General features: G+C 40.5%; 1 long non-coding RNA gene across 1 annotated transcript; it reads right to left on the reverse strand.

Annotated features, from left to right (window-relative positions):
- Positions 1-287: 287 nt before the first annotated feature.
- LOC117796124 lies at positions 288-18,610 on the reverse strand. The gene is made up of 3 exons (XR_004620497.1): positions 18,375-18,610; positions 17,199-17,528; positions 288-348 (listed from the first exon to the last, which is right to left on the reverse strand). It is a non-coding gene; the product is annotated as an uncharacterized LOC117796124 (long non-coding RNA).
- Positions 18,611-19,119: the final 509 nt, after the last annotated feature.

The following is a 19,119-nucleotide window of genomic DNA, read 5'->3' on the forward strand; positions in this document are numbered from 1 at the left end:
ACGGACATAAATTACACATTATTTATGAAGTACAACACTCTTACGCAGGGATTCTAGGAATTCAGAATTCCTCTAAAAACAAACAAACAAACAAACAAAACTCACAATGGTATTCCTTAAACCGATAATAAACTCTGGCATCTAATGATGTGCAAGATCCCTTAGCAAGCTCCTGTAACTGGCAACTGTAGTTTGCCCATGGATTTCAAATACTGTTCTCCATTTGTTCGCAGCAACACTCATCCAGTCCACCAGTCAGAGAAAATGGCTAATTTAATATGAAGTACATGACCGTGAAACTCATATGTATTTCTCTAAAGAGCCCCAAACTGCTTCCAAGCAATGAGTCTGTGTGGAAAAAATACAACAACACACATTTAGGCAATTCAAATGGTCTTAAAGCAAAAAAAGTCTCTAGTTACAAATGAGTATTCTCTAGATGGTGTTTAAATAAAAGCTGAAGAATAAAAAGAATTGCCAACACATCTGAAACCACTTCTATCTCCTATTTCATAAACGAAAGACAGATAAACCAATGTCAAATTTATTTGAGTTGAAATAAAAAACACTCCCAAGAAGAGGATTCATCCAGAGTGAATATTTATAGAAAAGCTCCATTCCTTAAAAAATATATGTATTTATAATGTCAAGCATTGTCAGAATCCTTAAGTTTAAGGCTATCACTGAAAGTTTTCTAACAACTTTGCTTGGGAGAAGAATACTGGCTTATAAAAAATGCCCAAGGATTAGAGAAAAAAAAAACACTTTGAAAAAGCTAACAAATAAGAATGTTAAAAATTCACTCCAAATCCTTCCCCTCTGACAAAATATCTTCTTCAATGATCTTTGTGAGATTTCTAAAATATTTTAATAATAGACAGATGTCTCCTTTTTTCTGCCTAACACATTCATAAATTATAACAACTCACTGTGTTTTATGACCATTCAAAATTTAAATAGATTGTAATTATAATCAAAAGTGAGGGGATGTGTAATCATTTAAGGGAATGAATTACAAATGCAACTCCTAGAAATATTGATATTACAATTTTACTGACAATTATGCTAGTTATGACATAAAACTTTACGCAGAGGACAAATACAAAAGCAATCATCCCAACTGCTGGTCTTAGAAAACTCAAGGCAACATAGAATAGAATAAATATTTTGGCATGCAATTTTATGTACTTTGTGTCTCGGGGCCTTTGCACCACCTGGAATTCCCCTCCCAGCCAGCTGTTCCTAGCCAGGTTGCCTCAGCCAAGCTCTTTTATTCATGAAGCATCCAGGATTGGGTGTGAAGCTTCCTGAAGGCTCCCAGGCCCTCTATGCTTATCCCACCACAGTACTCATCACATTGAAATGCAATTTCCTCTTCACTTGTTAATATATTCCACTGGCTGAAAGATTCTTGATGGCAGTGGCCATGTTTCATTTATCATGTTATTTCATGTTCCTGTCACCTAAGAGATGCTCAGTAAGTAATTGTCAATTACTGCTAAATGGATGACCCCCCCAAACACGATAAAAGGAGTGGTGTTTGAAAGTCACATAACAATGTTTTAGTATTAACAACACATACTTTTCACCTAAAAATGATCTGTCTGCCACCATACATCCAATTTAGATGCTTGGCTGAGGGCTTGGGGGAAACATTACTTTGAGAATATTTTGCCTTTCTAAACAAGCTACTTAATAGTTCCCATGAAACCTGCTTATAAACCCCCTTTTCTATGTTGGCTTAGTTGAAAATAGTCATAAAGTTATGGTGCCTGGTTTTCCACTGTAAATATCATTTTGTTTTTCAGCCTGAGTTCCTCTCAGTGACTATTCTAAAACTCCATCATTCTTGAGTGCTCTACTAAGCCCCACATCATGTTTAGTAGATACCCCAACTCCTGGAATAGTCTCTTCTTCCACTCTGCCTATCCCAATCCTCCCCTCAAATTTTCTTCATCTGATTACTCCCTTATCTCTTTTCCTCTAGTCTGAGGTGAAAAGGCATCCCACCTCCTGTAATTTGCTTCAGGATATGAGGTTAATATACAAAAATCAATTGCTTTCCTATATGCCAGCAATGAATAAGTGGAATTGGAAATCAATAATAAGTTCCCATTTATATTAGCACCCCCAAAATGAAATACTTAGGTATAAATCTTACAACACATATACAAGATCTATATAAAGAAAACTACAAAACCCTGATCAACAGAATCAAAGAAGAACTAAATCGATGGATATTCCAAATTCATGGACAGGAAGGGTAAATATCGTCAAGCCGTCAGTTCTTCAGATCTTGATGTCGAGATTCAGTGCAACCCCAATTAAAATTCCAACCAGCTATTTTGTGAATACTGACAAAGTGATTCTAAAGTTTATATGGAGAAGCAAAAGGCTCAGACAATACAACACTGAGGGACAAGAACTAAGTCGGAGGATCAACACCATCTGACTTCAAGACCTACTATGAAGCGACAGTAATCAAGACGGTGTGGTATTGGTGCGAGAATAGACAGACAGATGAATGGAGCAGAACTGAGAGCCCAGAAAGAGGACCACGTAGCGTCAACAGATCATGAACAAAGAAGCAAAGGCAATATAGTGAAGAACAGACAGTCTTCAACAAGTGGGGCCAAAACAACTGGATATCCACATGCCAAAAGAAGGAGAAGGAGAAGAAAAGAAACAGACACAGTCCTTACATTCCTCACGATAATTAAGTCAAAATACATCACAGACCTAAATGTAAAATGCAAAGCCATGAAACTCCTAGAAAGATAATGCAGGAGAAAACCTTGATGACCTTGGGTATGGTGATGACTTTTTAGATCCAACACCAGTGTCACTATCCCGGAAAGAAATAACTGATAAGCTGGACTGCATTAAAGTTAAAAACTTCACCTCTGTGAAAGACAATGTCAAGAGATGACAAGACAAGCCACAGACTGGGAAAGATACTTGCAAAAGACACATCTGTAAAGGACTGATATCCAAAATACACGAAGAACTCTTAAACTCAACAATAGGAAAGCAAACAATCTAATTATTAAAAAATGAGCCAAAGAACTTAACAGATACCTCACCTACGGATATGCACAGATGGCAGATAAGCATATGAAAAGATGCTTACACCATATTTCATCAGAGAAACGCAATTAAAATAACAAGATACCACTGCACACCTATTCAAGTGGCCCAAATCTGAACAGTGGTCATACCAAACCTGGGAGAGGTTATGGAGCAACAGGAACTCTCAGTCATTGCTAGTGGGTGTGCAAAATTGTACAGCCACTCTGGAAGACAGTTTGGTGGTTTCTTACAAAACTAACATACTCTTAACATACAATCTCGCAATTGCGCTCCTTGGTATTTACTCAAAGAAGTTGAAAACTATGCCTACAAAAACCTGCAAACAGACATTGATAACAGCTTCAACTACACTTGCCAAAACTTGGAAGCAACCAAGACGTCCGTCGGTAGGTGAATGGATAAATAAACTGGTACTATAATTAAGCTCTTAAAAAAAAAAAAAAGGAGCTATCAAGCCATGGAAAGTCATGAAGGAAACTTAAAGGCATAAAAAAAAAAATACTTAAACGCATATTACCAAGCGAAAGAAGCCAATCTGAAAAGGCTACATATTGTATGATTCTAACTCTATGACATCCTGGAAAAGCAGACCTGGAGACAGTCAAAAGATCACTGGTCGCCAAGGATTAAGTTGGGTGGGGGGAGAGAGAGGAATAAATAGGCAGAGCACAGATGATTTTTAGAGCAATGAATATATTCTGTATGACACTATAATGACGGACACATGTCACTATACATTTGTCAAAACCCACAAAATGTATAACACCAAGAGTGAACCCTAAGATGAACTAAGGACTTTGGGTGATTATGATGTGTCAATGTAGTTTGATTGATTGTAATAAATGTCCCACTCTGGTGGGGGATGTTGAAAAACGGGGTGGCTGTGCATATGTGGGGGCGGGGGTATATGGGAAATCTCATTACATTCTACTTAATTTTGCTATGAATCTAAAACTGCTCTTAAAAAATCTATTTTTTTTAAAGGGAGGGGAAGGCGTGCCTGGGTGGCGCAGTCGGTTAAGCCTCCGACTCTTGATTTCAGTTCCTTGACCTCGGGGTCCTGAGACCAGGGTCACGATCTCAGGGTCATGAGATGGAGCCCTGAATCAGTCTCACCGCTGGGTGTGGAGACTGAGATTCTCTCTCTCCCTCTCCCTCTCCAATAAGTAAATAAATAAATATAGGAGGGGGACTCATAAGGGTTTTTATTTAAAAACATGAAGATAAAAGGTAGCTTAAAGTTCATAAGGTCCAAACTCCACATTCTATAGCCAAGAAGAGGAAATGCAGGTAGAGTAGAGACTTGTCCAAGGTGAGATGAGATTCTAACACTGGTAAAATTTTCCAAGCCAAAGTATTGCTCTGGGTTTCCCAAAGAGGACAAAAGTATATGTGTGAAAGTGTGTGTTGGGGTACAGGCAAAAAGTCCAGTATGTACATGTGTGTACATGTACGTGTCTGTGCAAAATGAAGTAGTAACTATATCGTTTGTACCAAAAATGGATTTGGCCTAAACTGTCCACGTAATTAAAGTCTTGTAATTTTTTTCTTGCATCATCTAGATGATTGCCCAAATTCTCTGCTTCGCTTCAATACATGAACACCCCTATGAAGTATAAATTTAAAACATTATAATTTTTAGACGACATGTCCTTCTCTAGAACCTACTATTTATACTTCGATATTAAATCTCCAGAGTCTAATTAGGTGGCAGATGGGGGGCATGTCTGTAATAAGAACATATTAAAATATCATTGGCCCGTCAACAAACCAAACCTAGCCAACCTTCTCTACAATTTGCGAGTTGACTCTGAAGGGCAGTTCTGACCTGCTGAGCTGATAGCCGCCTGTCAGTTCACCTGCCGGCTCTTATTATCTTAACAAACGCGGAGATTCTCCAAAATTGCCATACAGTCACTTCTTCATTCTGTCACCTATAGCCTGCCTATAAAAAGACAGGGAAAATACCTCGTCCGTCTCCTATCCATCACCTCCCCAAACATCTAGGACAGATTCTACTCTCTCCAATTTTTCATGTCATTTCATAAAAGCACTGGTGCATTTCCAAACAGTAAAGAGCATCACTCAACGGTCTCTGGGATGATGGGGACACCCTCCCTCTGACCTCCCAATTCAGTATAATCTAATAATAAAGATCGTGAATGTGTAGTTTCTCTTAATTGGAAAGTAAACATCTTGAGGGCTTTTATTCATTTCTTTTCTGAAGTGTTTCAAGACTACCGACCAGAGTAGAAAAATATAGAATTCCATGTCCCTACCACCAAGATTAAACATATTAACTTCTTACCATATTTGCCTCAACCTCTGTATCTATTCATCCATCCGTCTGAGCCCCTCTCATGTTTCCTCCTCTTCCACAGAAGTTGACCACCATTTTAAAGTTCACATTCCCGTAAGTGAGGGGAAAAGGTGGGAGAGGAGGAGAAGGAGAGAGAAGAGGAGGAATGTTTTTGTATTTTCCAGATTGATTTTAATGAGCATATATTCCTTTTGTAAAATCATTTGTAAAATAAAAATTAAAACTACAGTGTGATCTTCTCATTTCAAGGAGTACAGATGGAAAGCATTCTTGAAAAAATTGTTTTCCGTCACAGCTTGGAAAAGTATGTGCAGACAGACCACCATGTTCACGCTGCCTGAGCAGGGAGAGTGTGGAGTCAGGGCTGCTCCTGCCATCCCTGACCACGCTTCCCTCCTCTGGCGGGTGGTGGCGCCTCCAGCCTCTCAACAGCTGGTCGGAGCCTCTGCATCAACACCACGTCACCTCAAGGCCCACGGGCCATTGTTCCTTTGATTAGGAAAGCGGGCCATTGGCAACTTTGGTGAGAGCAGTTTTTCAAAATTGATGAGAAGGAAAAATAATCCTTTCAACAAAGGGAACTGGAATAATTGGACAATCACAGGCCAAAAAAAAAAAAAAAAGACCTTAACCAAAACTTCACACCTTGTAAAAATTAACTCAAAATAGATTATAGATCGAAGCATAAAATGTAAAACCATAAAACGTTTACATGAAAACGTAGAAGAAAAACTTCATGACCTGAAAGTAGGCAAAGAGGTTTTTGACGTAACGCCAAAGAGGGGACACCGAAAATTTTAAAAAATCATTAAATTGGACCTTATCAAAATTAAAAATGTTTGCTCTGAGCACGACCCTGTTAAGAGGATGAAAAGACAAGCCACAGACTGGCAGAAAATACTTGCAGACCATATGCCTGACAAAGGACTTGTATGTAAAATACATACAAGCATAACAGGGACGCCTGGGTGGCTCAGTCGGTTAAGCATCTGCCTTCGACTCAGGTCATGATCCCAGGGTCGTGGGATCAAGCCCCACATCTGGCTCCCTGCTCAGCAGAGAGCCTGCTTCTCCCTCTGCCCCTCACCCCACTCATGTGTGCTCTTGCTCTCTCAAATAAATAAATCTTTAAAAAAATAATAAAATGCATAACAAAGTCTCTAAGCTCGACAGTAACTAAGCAAATAATTCAATGGGAAAACAGACCAAAGACTTGAACACAGATTTTAGCAGACAGTACATGCATGTCAAGCACACACGTGAAAAGATCCTCAGTACCTTCAGCCATTGGGGAAATGCAAATGAAAGCTACAAAGAGATACCACTACACACCCATTAGGACAGCTAAAATAATACCAAGTTTTGGGGGGGAGGGATAGAGACAATTCTGTACTATTTTTGCTACTTCTTGTGAGGCTTAAACTATTTCAAAATAAAAAAATATTTTATAAAAAGTGGTGAGAGCAAAAGCCTGATTTGCAGAATTGATCAGAGAAAGGGAGTTGAGGAAGTAGAGTCCGGGAGTGAGGGTCACTCTGGGAAATTGTCCCACTGATGACCTTCGCAGAATATAGCCCTGGACAGTGGAACTTGCTGGGGCAGGCAAGTCCCCAAGTGGAGAAGCAGCAGCAGCCTGGGTCAGCATAGCAGCGTGCTCAAGAGTAGGAACTCTGGGGCCAACTCCTCAATCATAGGCTGACTCAAACCCTTACAAAGTTGTATGATCTTAAGAAACAAATTCCTGCCTCATCTGAAAACAGGAAAAACCACAGCATCCATGTTGAGAGTCATTTTGAAGATTAAATAGAAAACATTGCACACACAACATTATAAATGTGCCATCATTTTAATTTTGGAATGGTTAGTATTATAATTCACCTAGATTTCGCCTGGAATTGGCAAATCCGAAAGAATCTCATCATTTATTTTTGTCTTCTCTACTCCCCATTTTCAAATCCTCTCTCATTACGTCACAATCTCTGTTCCCACTTGCCTTCACTACGTAGATCTATATAATTTCTACTTTTTAGGGGTTTTTAGGTTTTTTATTCTAGATTTACGTGCATTGATTTTTTCAAATGTAATGATCTAACACTGATCTTTTAAAAATAATTGCATTTAAAAATCCAATTTTAAACCAACTATATTACATTATTACATATCTATGGGCAAATCCACATCAAATTGGTATAACGAAAAACAGCAGTTATAAACATAATGAAGGAAAAAAGCTTTACCCAAGATGATTGCACTATGAGAAACTAGATTAAATGATGTGTGCCAACCTTTTATGTAGGAGGTGAAATTATTTTCTTGGTCCTTCAAGGAGTTATTCTTCTCATTAACAAAAAGCATGCCTTTTTTTCCTCCAAGGCCCCATACCCTTAGGAACCCTTAAGCATGATTTAAGTTGTCAGCATATTAATTCGAACTTTCACCAATAAATTATTCATATTTTTTCCTCCAATAATGACTAATGGAATACGTAAGAAATGTAGAGTGTGTTCACATTTTGACAGTCATTTTTATCAGAACACTGAAAGCACATATTCTTAAACATTTATCACTAGACTCCATTAAAATTGGTAGCAGACAGAAGAAGCGAGAGGAGACTCGTTATCCAAATTCCTGAAATATGGAATGATGTGGTTGTGACCTTTAATTAAAATAACGCTCTACACACGGAAAAGTCTGACACATATGCCTTACATTGTATAAATTCCAGCTTGGTGTTTGTTAAATCAACATTAAAAGCCTAAGTTGCTGAGTCACATGTATTTAAACTTTTTGATCTTTTGCCCCGGGGAAACCACATTCTGAAGGACAGATACACTGAAATATGCCCAGAACATGAAAAGACAGTATATGGTCATGTTGTCCTTTTCCTCACACTTTGTAGAATTTCTCCATTGCTAACTTCTTTGAAGAAAAAATAGCTAGCTGTTCCAAAACATGGGCTGGTTTTATAAAGTGATCTTTCACTATTTTAAGGAAGATGGCCCATGATCTCAACTGACCTAAAGCAGGCCACCACAAAGCTACCAATCATGGGAGCCAGCCGCTCAAGCGGAGCAACTCCAGGGAATATTGAAAGATATTTGGAAAAAGCCTTTTCTTTTCCTTAGGTGCATTCACTACCCTTCAAGGTTTGCAGGGTTTGGGCGAGTAAGTCAAGGGGCTGTTCCTTGTCTGGCAAGCAAGTACAGTATGTTAAAGACTGTCTAACTATCAGGTTATCTTGCAAATCAGTTCCTTTTCCAATCTAAAAATGTGGTATTGAGCAATAACAGCCTAGCTGGTAGAGTCTCATAGTTTTTCCTTATAGAAAAACTCATTTAACAAAATACGTTTGAAATATAAATATTTTTTCTCTTTATCAGTGACTGTTGTCCCACATTTAGTATTTAAGACTGTATTTTTTTAGAGCAGTCTTGGAAGATGCAGCAAAATAGGAAGATGCAGAGATTTCTCATAATACTGCCTAAGTTCCCCTCCCCCCCAAACACAGCCAACCCATTAGCAACATCACTCACCAGAATGGTACTTTTTTTTTTTTTATCCAAGGATGAACCTACATTGACATATCATAATCACCCAAAGTACATAGTTCACCTGAGGGTTCACTCTTAGTGTTGTATATTCTATGATTTAGGATAAAAGGGTAATGACATATACCCATCATTCTGATATCATAGACAGTATTTTCACTGCCCTAAAAATCCGTACACTTAAAATTTTAATTTTGGTGTTTCTTGGGTTATTTTGCCTTTTCAATGATACGGTATATTTGATTTGATTTGATTTTTTAAAGATTTTATTTATTTGAGGGCGACCCTCTGGGATCCCCTCCCTCCTTGGGAGCTTTGTATTATCACTTTGCTATGGCTGAATAAGCCTTGCTTTAAAAAAAAAAAAAGCATTTGCAAGAGAGAGCGCATGCGCGCACATGCACGCGCACATGCGCACCCGGGTGTGAGCGGGGCGGGAGAGGAAGTGGGAGTAGCAGACTCCCCACTGAGGAGAGAGCTCCAGGTGGGGCTCAATCCCAGAACCCTGAGGTCATGACCTGAGCCTAAGACAGCCGCCTAACCGAGCCACCCACGCGCCCCAGTGACATGGCATTTTAGAAGACAGTGTAAGTACCTTTATTTTCTTTTTAAAAGATGGTCAGTGTGACCCATGGCTCTATCACAGATGCTAACCCAGGAAGGGAACGGTGAGCCCTGGCCTGCGGCCACAGCCCACTGCTCCATCCCAGGGGACCCAAGGGGGCGGACAAATGGAAAGCACAGCTCCCGCAGATTTTATTTATTTGAGGGCGACCCTCTGGGATCCCCTCCCTCCTTGGGAGCTTTGTACTATCACTTTGCTATGGCTGAATAAGCCTTGCTTTAAAAAAAAAAAAAAAAAGCATTTGCAAGAGAGAGCGCATGCTCGCACATGCACGCGCACATGCGCACCCGGGTGTGAGCGGGGAGGGAGAGGAAGTGGGAGTAGCAGACTCCCCACTGAGGAGAGAGCTCCAGGTGGGGCTCAATCCCAGAACCCTGAGGTCATGACCTGAGCCTAAGACAGCCGCCTAACTGAGCCACCCACGCGCCCCAGTGACATGGCATTTTAGAAGACAGTGTAAGTACCTTTATTTTCTTTTTAAAAGATGGTCAGTGTGACCCATGGCTCTATCACAGATGCTAACCCAGGAAGGGAACGGTGAGCCCTGGCCTGCGGCCACAGCCCACTGCTCCATCCCAGGGGACCCAAGGGGGCGGACAAATGGAAAGCACAGCTCCTGCTGGATTTGCCAGTGCTATTGCCTAACAAACTCAGATAAGCTTGTCGCAAGAGAAGCCAGTAACTCGAATGGAAGTTTGGAAAAGAGAGATTGATTTCAGGTGCCGGCTGCCGGGGGAGGAGGCAGGCTCAAGCCTTAACAACCCACCTGTCCGTCTGCAAGATGGACACCTGGAGTTTTACAGGAGAGGTTCAGGGAGGTGCATGAGAGAGAAAAGGCACAGCGCGTGGTCATGGGTCAGGGCGGTGTGTGTTCATCCCATGATCTTGGGTAGGGAAGGTTGACATGTGGGATGTGGTCTTCAGGCATTCTGTTGCTATCAGGGCTTTTCTGGTTTGATGGTTGGAATATTCTGGTCATTGCAAAACATCTTNTCTGTTGCTAACAGGGCTTTTCTGGTTTGATGGTTGGAATATTCTGGTCATTGCAAAACATCTTCATGGATGCCTCAAGAAAGTGGGGTAAGAAATACCAGTTGGGGTCTACAGTTGAGCAAGAGGACTCACTGACCTTAGGAGCAAATATTTTAATAATCCAGGAATAGGTCTGAGCACACAAATTATCTTTCTTAGAACAGTAGTAAACGAGCCGTTTAATACTAACTAGGCAATTACCCAAAGAGTGTGGAGAAAATATGACTTGTATTTTTTACAGCAGTGCTTCTCAAACTTTTGTGTGTTTATACATCAACAGGGGATCTTTTTAAATTTAGATTTGATATTATAGGCCTAGGTGGGGCCTGCGATCCTATGTGTCCAACTAGCTCCCAGCTGGGGCCGATACTGCTGGTCCCAGGACCACACCGTGAATATCAAAGCTTTATCCTCCTATACCACCGAAAGCTGATCATCAATAGGGAAAATAAAATAGCAATCTATGCATTAGAGTGTTTCCCCAGTTAACACACTGTCATTGTCTTCTAGCAATTTCCTTAGCCTTCAGACCCAACTACTTCAGAATTAGCATTTGACACGTGATATGGAAACAAGTCAGTCAATTCTATTTAAAAAAAAAAGTGATGGAATTTTTAACTTTTTAGCTAGTAAATGTGTTTGTATGATAGTTATTGACTAGATAAACCTATTATGTGGCAAATGTACCTACTCGTTTAAGGCTAAGTTAAAGCAGACATGAAGGTTATTATCAGTGGGATTCTTTTACTCTTCATTGAGCTACAGAAAGGTAATGGTTGATTAGGTCTTTTTAAAGGCGGGGAAGAATTTCAATAAGAAACACCATGAGTACACACATTTGCCTAGTTACTTAAAACAAAAAGATTTTAGAAGTGACATTTGCTCCTGACAGATTTTCCTCTTGTTCATAGAAAGGAGAGTATACTGGCTTTATTAATTCTATTGCTAACTAACAGTAAATTTCTGTGAAAATTTCATAATAGTCACTAACACAATTTATAGAAGTTTAATCTCTGCTTTAGAAATAAATTTTTAGAAAAAAAATAATGAACCTTGAATTCTCCAGGTACACATAAACATGTTTTTTAAGATTTATTTTAGAGAGTGAGAAACATAAGTATTTTTTTAAGTTTTTTTTTATTCATTTTGAGAGAGAAAGCATAAGCAGGGGGAGGGGCAGAGGCAGAGGGAGAGAGAGAATCTTAAGCCGACTCCACATGGAGCGTAGAGTCCAATGTTGGACTTGTTCTCACAATTCTGAGATCATGACGTGAGTCAAAATCAAGATTCAGATGCTTAGCCCAACTGAGCCACCCAGGCGCCCCAAACGCATAAATATTAAATACAGTTTACATTGAATGTAACACATAGGGGGAAAATACTTTATCAAGGAGAATCTGAAATGTATCATCTAGTCAAATAGCGGGGACGCTTCACACTTTATTTTTGTGTGTTATATTTATCCATATTTACCATACTAGAATTTAAAACAGAAATGTTCTTAAGTATTTATTTAAAATAACAATAAATATATTACATGTTAACATAAATAACATTTTTTATGAAAAATAAATATACTTTTCAAGACAAAAACTATTTAGAGAGAAGAGTAGCATTGTTTCATCATTTTGCAAACCTCCTTAGGGTTTGACTTAATAGAAGACATCTGGATTCTCATAACTGCTTCTGCATTCTATCTTTTGCAATATTTAGTTTTGGTCAAAGTACAGAAGAAAATTCTGCATCTCACAGATATGCAGTTGGGAGGATTATTTTCAAAATCTTTTTGGATTAATTTTGGGTATTTTTTCTCTGATACTACACCAAAATTTAGCAAGTGCTAGTTTCTTATATATTAGTTGCCATGTGGAATATAAAACCGTATCAATGAACTTTTCTGCCCTATCAGATTAAAATCCATTGGTCTATCTTGCCCTTTGAATATTTAATATAATATTGTAACATCATGCACTGGTCATTTGGAAAATGCTATTCACTGAATTATGCAGATCTTCCAAATGTTGACACGTTTTATTATACAACATTTATTAAATCACATTTGTTGATTAATATCGCTACTGATCTCATCAGAAAAGTATTAGAAAGCTGTCATGCTCACAGTAGCAGATTCCTGTTTCCCAAAATTCTAATTTGCACTACAAAGACTGAGTTTTAGCATTATCAACAATGACAAATGTCCACTGTTTTCCTTAAGGTGACAGAGCCATTCATTCATTTTTGAGGACTATGTATACATTTCTAAATAACTACATTTGATAGTCATTCTTTAAAGTGAGAGGGGTGTACCACCAAAGAAAAGGCTAGTTCAGTTCACAACTCGATCACAGGAGTGCTTTTCCTCAAGAACAAACAAAATCCTTTAATATGCAACAGAAACGTTTTAACTGTTTCCCAGTTCACCACCAAATGTTCTCAATAGTCAAGATTTAATAAAATTAATCCTTGTACTTCATTAAAAACACTAAGTGAAAGTGACCTTTTTTTTTTTTTTTTTTTTTTTTTTTTTTTCGGNACTGCGGGTGTTTTTTGCACCATCAGAGCAAAATGTCTACATGTCAATAAAGGCAAACAGTGCCTTAGTATTATTCTGAAAATGGTTTTATCAAGTTGTTATGTCATACACCTGAAACTAATTAATGTTATATGGCAATTATATCTCAGTTTTCAAAAATGGTTTTGGCCTCACAGACTGAAAGGGTCTCAGGGACCCACTGTGGTCTGCAGACCACATTTTGAGAATCATGAACAGGTAGAGAGTTTAAATTGATGGCATTGATGTGTGTAATTAATGCTCTGGGAAAGCTCACAATACAGATGGGCCAAGACTGGAAGACAGAAAATGAGGTAGGACTCAGGATTTGGATCCTGACTGACTGTCCACTATGGTCCTTGTCCTCAAACCCAGGCCTGAAGTCTCCAGCCTGCATGAGTTATATCTCCCTATCTCTTTGTTCCTGGGTGGCTATGTTGGACAGTCATGGTGGTTGTAAAGCGCACGAACTTTCTAGGCAAACAGACCTGTGCTGGCATCCCACCCCTACCCTTAGGTGCAAGCTTCAACTTTCTCATCCATGATAAAAAGATAGGATTGGTACTGACATTGTGAAAATGAAATAAATTAAGATTCACAAAATGCTTAGCATAGGGCCTGGAATATCATTAGCATTCAATAAAGGTTAAATACTATTATTGTTGTAGTAATTCTTTATGAGCAGTAAGTTAATGGCATGTAGGGGACCCCCTCTCTTCCCTGAAGCCGTGAAAACAGCCAGCTTCCCTGTCTAGTCACATCTCCTACTCTGGAGCTTACCATCTGGCCAACAATGCTGAACTGCTCGTATTTCCCCCTGTGAACCGAACCTCTCTCTCCATTGTGCCTGTTCCTCTGTCCCCTCCGTTTGTACCATGGCAATGTCTCTGAGAAGCTTCCTCACCAGCCTCTGGTCCCTGCCAAGCAGGTGTCACCTTTTCTCACCCTCAATGTATATATTCCCATGGTGGCATTGCCACCTTGCTATCACTCACTGTTCATTTATTTCTTAGAAGAATGTGCTTGTAGCCCCAGGACCAGTATATGTATATGCGTGTATACGTATGACATGCTCATAGTACGCTCAATAAATAGCCGCTCAATAAATGTGTGTGGAATGAGGGAATGAATCAATTACCTATCAGCCAGGTTTAGAAATTGCTGTTAGTTCCTCACTTGAGACGCAAAGAGCCTTGTGTATTCTCATCCCAAATATATCTGTAAGGTGTTCAGCCTACCTACCGTCCTTCTCTCTAGATCTTTTCCTATACTTCCATCACCAAACCTGGAAGAGATTCCTGCTAGATCTGATTCCAGTGTTTGGATCACCAGACCCATACTTGCTACCGTGCCCACTGCCTCTGGTCTTGGTCTGTCCCTCTTATGACTGACAGGGGAGATACTTCCTGCTTGGCTCCAGCTCACCCCATTTTACAAGGGCTGAGAGCTCTGCTTGCTTCAAGCAAGATCCTTGGCATAGACCTCGATCTGGCCTCTCTCCCTATTTCATCTCTTTACTTCCAAAGCTGAATTTCAGCCCCACATCCTTTCTAATCCAATGTTCCACCATTCTGGACAAAGACCACAACCTGTTGTGGTCCTCGTTGGACATGGCATTTCCTTTGAGTGAATGATAAGTCTATTCTCAGTTCCCAGGGTCATTGCTAAACTCCCTTCCTATAGTACGTAGTTGGGGGTCCTTTACTCCTACCATCTATCAAGGTGGACCAGATAGCCTGACCTTCTGCTGAAGCCAAATCTTTGCCTTTGTCAATGGTGGTAGACCACAAGGCATCTCTTTAGCCCAGTATGTACCAGCTTGAGGCAAATGCACATCAGTGATGTCAATGTAATAGGAAGCATAAGAGTATTTGGAGACCACCCATCTCAAACTATGAAGTGATGTACCCACATCAGTTGATTTGAAGATGTAAATAGGGCCCAGAGTTTGATTCCAAGTGAAAATTAAAATACAGTGGTACTGTTTTTCATGCCAACCAGATTACTCTAGTCTGAATAACAGATTCCTCAATTTAGCAGTTTGGCTCTCTCCTGCCCTGAATGTGCTGATTGGCCCATTTTCATCTGATCATTAGTCAAGGCACAAATACAGATTATGGTCTGGGTTTTGTTTTTGCCTCTTAAAAAAAAAAAAAAAAGCCACACAGAAAGGTAACTGAAAGAAATGTTAGCTTTGCCTTAGAATTAGATTGTGCTTTCTTTATTGTTCTTTTGAAAGTATATAACACATGACTCATTTGTTCTCTGCTTTCTAAGCTGTTCTATGGGGATAACAGAGAGGATGAGCTTCAGACCTGGATTCTGTTCAGCAAACAGTTTGGGGAAGGCTGTGGTGACAGTATGAAGAAGTTCCTCCTGGCTTACTGTCATGACACAGAAGCCTGGCAGGACTACTGACTCCCCAGTGATCTTTCTGATCTGAGAAAGTAGATAATGAAGATCTGTTCACTTACCACCATGCAACTGGGCCAGGACAGTCAACTGTAATCACAGCTAACGGCTCATATAAATTGGCTTCATGCAAACCAAGAATCTAGCAGAGACTCAGCTCATTTCATAAGAAAACTTAGTCATGCTAAACATTAAAATAAAACTTTTCTATTTGCGTTGTTACTACCTCATCAGGCCAGAAGGATCCCAACCTTCAAAGCTGGTTCATTTACTTATTCTAAAATAGGTATATTAATGCCCAGCACTGTTAATTCTTCTCTAAACAAATCCCTGTCTGGCTATATACACATGACTCATATTCTTTCCTTCCTTAGTGATCCAAGAAACATGTTTATTCTATTCCCTCACATCTACATCTGGGAGTCTTATTAGCAGAAGTAAAAAATAAATAATTTAGCTCAAATAGCTCAGCTTAGCAAATCTGTCTTCCCTTGCAAATTCACACTTTCTCTCTAGCACTCTGAAAATGTCTCATCGTTGTTTAAAAGGCTTTGGCAATTTGGGACATTCTCATTTGTTCAAAAATTGATTCTCATTTTATATAAACACCTAACATCAAATCAGAACAAAAACCTTCAGCAATGGGAAACAATGGTGTAAGGGATACCACCAGTGCCCTGTTAATATCCCCTTGACCTTACCACCTTGGTGCATGCAGGCCAGACTTCCAACACCTAGCAACTGAATTATCTTCCTTGGGGTTTTTTTCTAGCCACTTTGCAGCAGCTCAAAAAATGCCAGGGCATCAGCAGGCTTCCACAGGAGCTGTCCACCAATGTGGAAGGGAGGAAATTAAATAAAATCACAGATCTCTCAGCCAAGGTGGGGGTGGGCACAGATAACACTGAAATGTGTTTTCTACATAGGCTCCCAGAGATCCCCCAGTAGGATTAAGCCCAGTGGCCCACAGTGGTGTCTAGCCAAACAATGTACTTTTTATTGGCCGTCTTCTCTCCCTGTCTTACTGCCCAGTTCTCCTGATGTGCTTCACCTTCCCAAATAAACTTTTTGCTCTCCAATCTGTTTCTCAGGGTCTACTTCTGCAAGAACCCAAATTAAGGCGCTCGGTGAGATAGGAAGTCCTAAGAAGCAGATCCTCAGGCTGGGGCTCTAGAATTGAATGAGACCAGCCAAAAGACACCAAAGGCTCCATTGCTGCTGGTAAGTAGGGTGGTGACAATCCCAGGCATGCTGTGGTAGCTCCATTAGTAAGACTCTCACCTGTGGTAAAGTGGAGCATAATACAGGTGAAAGAGGATGTCTTGGGTCTCCCAAATGTGTCTCCAGCATTTGGGAGACTTGAAGGTATTCATAATTACAATGAAATCGGCTTGTTAGTGTTTAGTGCAATTGAAGCTCTAAAGGAAGAAAGTGACAAGCACATTCACACTCTTACAAATTCAGCTCCTCTATTCTTTTGGCTGAGGGCATTCTCCAACCACCGAAGCCACTTTACCCTTCTGTGTACAGGCTGAAAGTGCTGGGAATTCATTACCTCCAGGAATGACATTCAACCCCTGATCAACAGAAATTGGTATGTAAATACCCCAGCTCTCTCACCATTTGGAGGACTTGGAGACACAGGTTTCGTGCTGGCTGCCAGCTTTTCCTCGTTCACCTTAAGCTCCAGTAGCCGCGGTGACGACTGGCTTGATGATACACGTCCTCTTGGTTGGCTTCCGTCCTCTTCTCACTTCTCAGTGTTTTATGTCCTACTTAAATTCCTGTTCTTGTCTCCAGGTCTGCTTTGGGAGATACCCAAACTAAGTCCAATGATTTTATCCATCATTAATATGACTTCGGTGTTGCAGCGAGAAGAACCAGGCAAAGCCATGAAGAATGTGCAGAATCCAATCAGATAGCATTTAAATATGTATAAGAGTTTGGGCCCTGTCAGGTTAGAAAAATATTAAATTAATTCAAAACAGGATCAAGAGATAAAGAGATTAGTTGAATCCTATCAACTGGTAAAGCAATTACAAGGAAGCAGAATTGGATTTTGTATAAACTGAATCTTAGGGACTTGAGCGGGCTGAGATCCTACTCTTGTCAGGACCTATTAGAGCCACTATACAGAGAACTCATGATGCCGCAGGGCCTTGGCAGTGTCTTAGGACAGTAAACCTCCCATGATCCAAACAAAAATACCAGCAGATATGTAACCTTGTCCATCTGAGAAGGTCTTAGTAGATTAACCCCAATTTACTGGGTAAAAATTTTCCACTTTGTTCCCCTCTCCCCACTCAGGGAAAATTTAGATTAAAGGAGAGAAATGAAAAAAAAAAAACCCAAATCTATAATATTCTTACATTAAATGTTAGGAAAGCATATGCATAATTGACATTAAGAGTGTAATAGTTAAGAAGATAAAAGATCAGTGAGGTTCAAAATGGTGGCGTAGGAAGGTCCTGAACTCACCTCCTCTCATGGACACAGCAAATCTATAGCTACATATGGAAAAATTCCCTCTGAAAAAGACCTGAAAACTAGCTGAACAGCTCCTCCACAACTAAGGCTAAAAGGGTCACATCAAGGCCAGTAGGAGAGACAGAGACTATGTCTCACCAGAACCCCACCCCCCTGGCATGGCTTCCCACAACTGAGAGGAATGTCACAAATAGCTTCTCCCTGAGGAACAAGGGGTTTGTGTCCCACATCAGGCACCCCAGCTCTTAGGACCTGAACCAGAAACACAAGCCCTCAAAATGTCTGGCTTCGAAAACCAATAGGGCTTACCTCTACAAGAACCAAAGGGGTGTAGGGAACCGAGATCCTGCTCTTGAAGGGCTCACACACGGACTCACTTGCCCCCAGACTCAGTGCAAAAGCAGCAGTTTCCAAAGCACCTAGACTATATGTGAAGGAGATTCACTTGTTAATCCTAAAGCATCTGCCGGAGGGACAGGGCTCAGTAGGACTCTCTCCAGGGACAGAGGAGCTGGTGAACACCATTTCTGTGCTTGCCCTCTATCTCGCTGGTGCTGTCTTGCACTCTCCTATCGCCCCCTCCGTAAGCCAGCGGACATGCCCCATCCCTGCACTCTTTTACTCCCCTGCCAAAACCAGCCACATGCCTCAGTCCTGCACTCTCCTACTGCCTCCCTATAGCTGGCAGGCATGTGCGGTACACACAGGGGATTCCCTTTGATTGCCTGGCTCTGGTGGCCTGGAGGGCTTGTGTTTCTGGGCCTGACAGGATTGAAACAATCAGAGAAACAGTTCTTGGCAGGTTACCACCCCCTGGGAACCGAAGAGACCACAGACTTAAACACACTCCAGCTTTCTTATGAAAAAGGCTTATTTACTTGTGCTGGAACTTCAGCCTGAGGAATAGGCTTCGAATTTGTCACACAGCTAGAGGCTACAGAGGTGCTCTCAGGAAATGTAGGCCAGGAGATGCCATCTTTGTGCTCTCCCTTGACCTCACTACAGCTTACTGGTATATCCCAGAAAGGAGCTTTTGCACTCATCTGGAGCCCTA

Source organism: Ailuropoda melanoleuca, chromosome 14, assembly GCF_002007445.2.
Source record: "Ailuropoda melanoleuca isolate Jingjing chromosome 14, ASM200744v2, whole genome shotgun sequence".
In the NCBI taxonomy this organism is placed as follows: domain Eukaryota; kingdom Metazoa; phylum Chordata; class Mammalia; order Carnivora; family Ursidae; genus Ailuropoda; species Ailuropoda melanoleuca.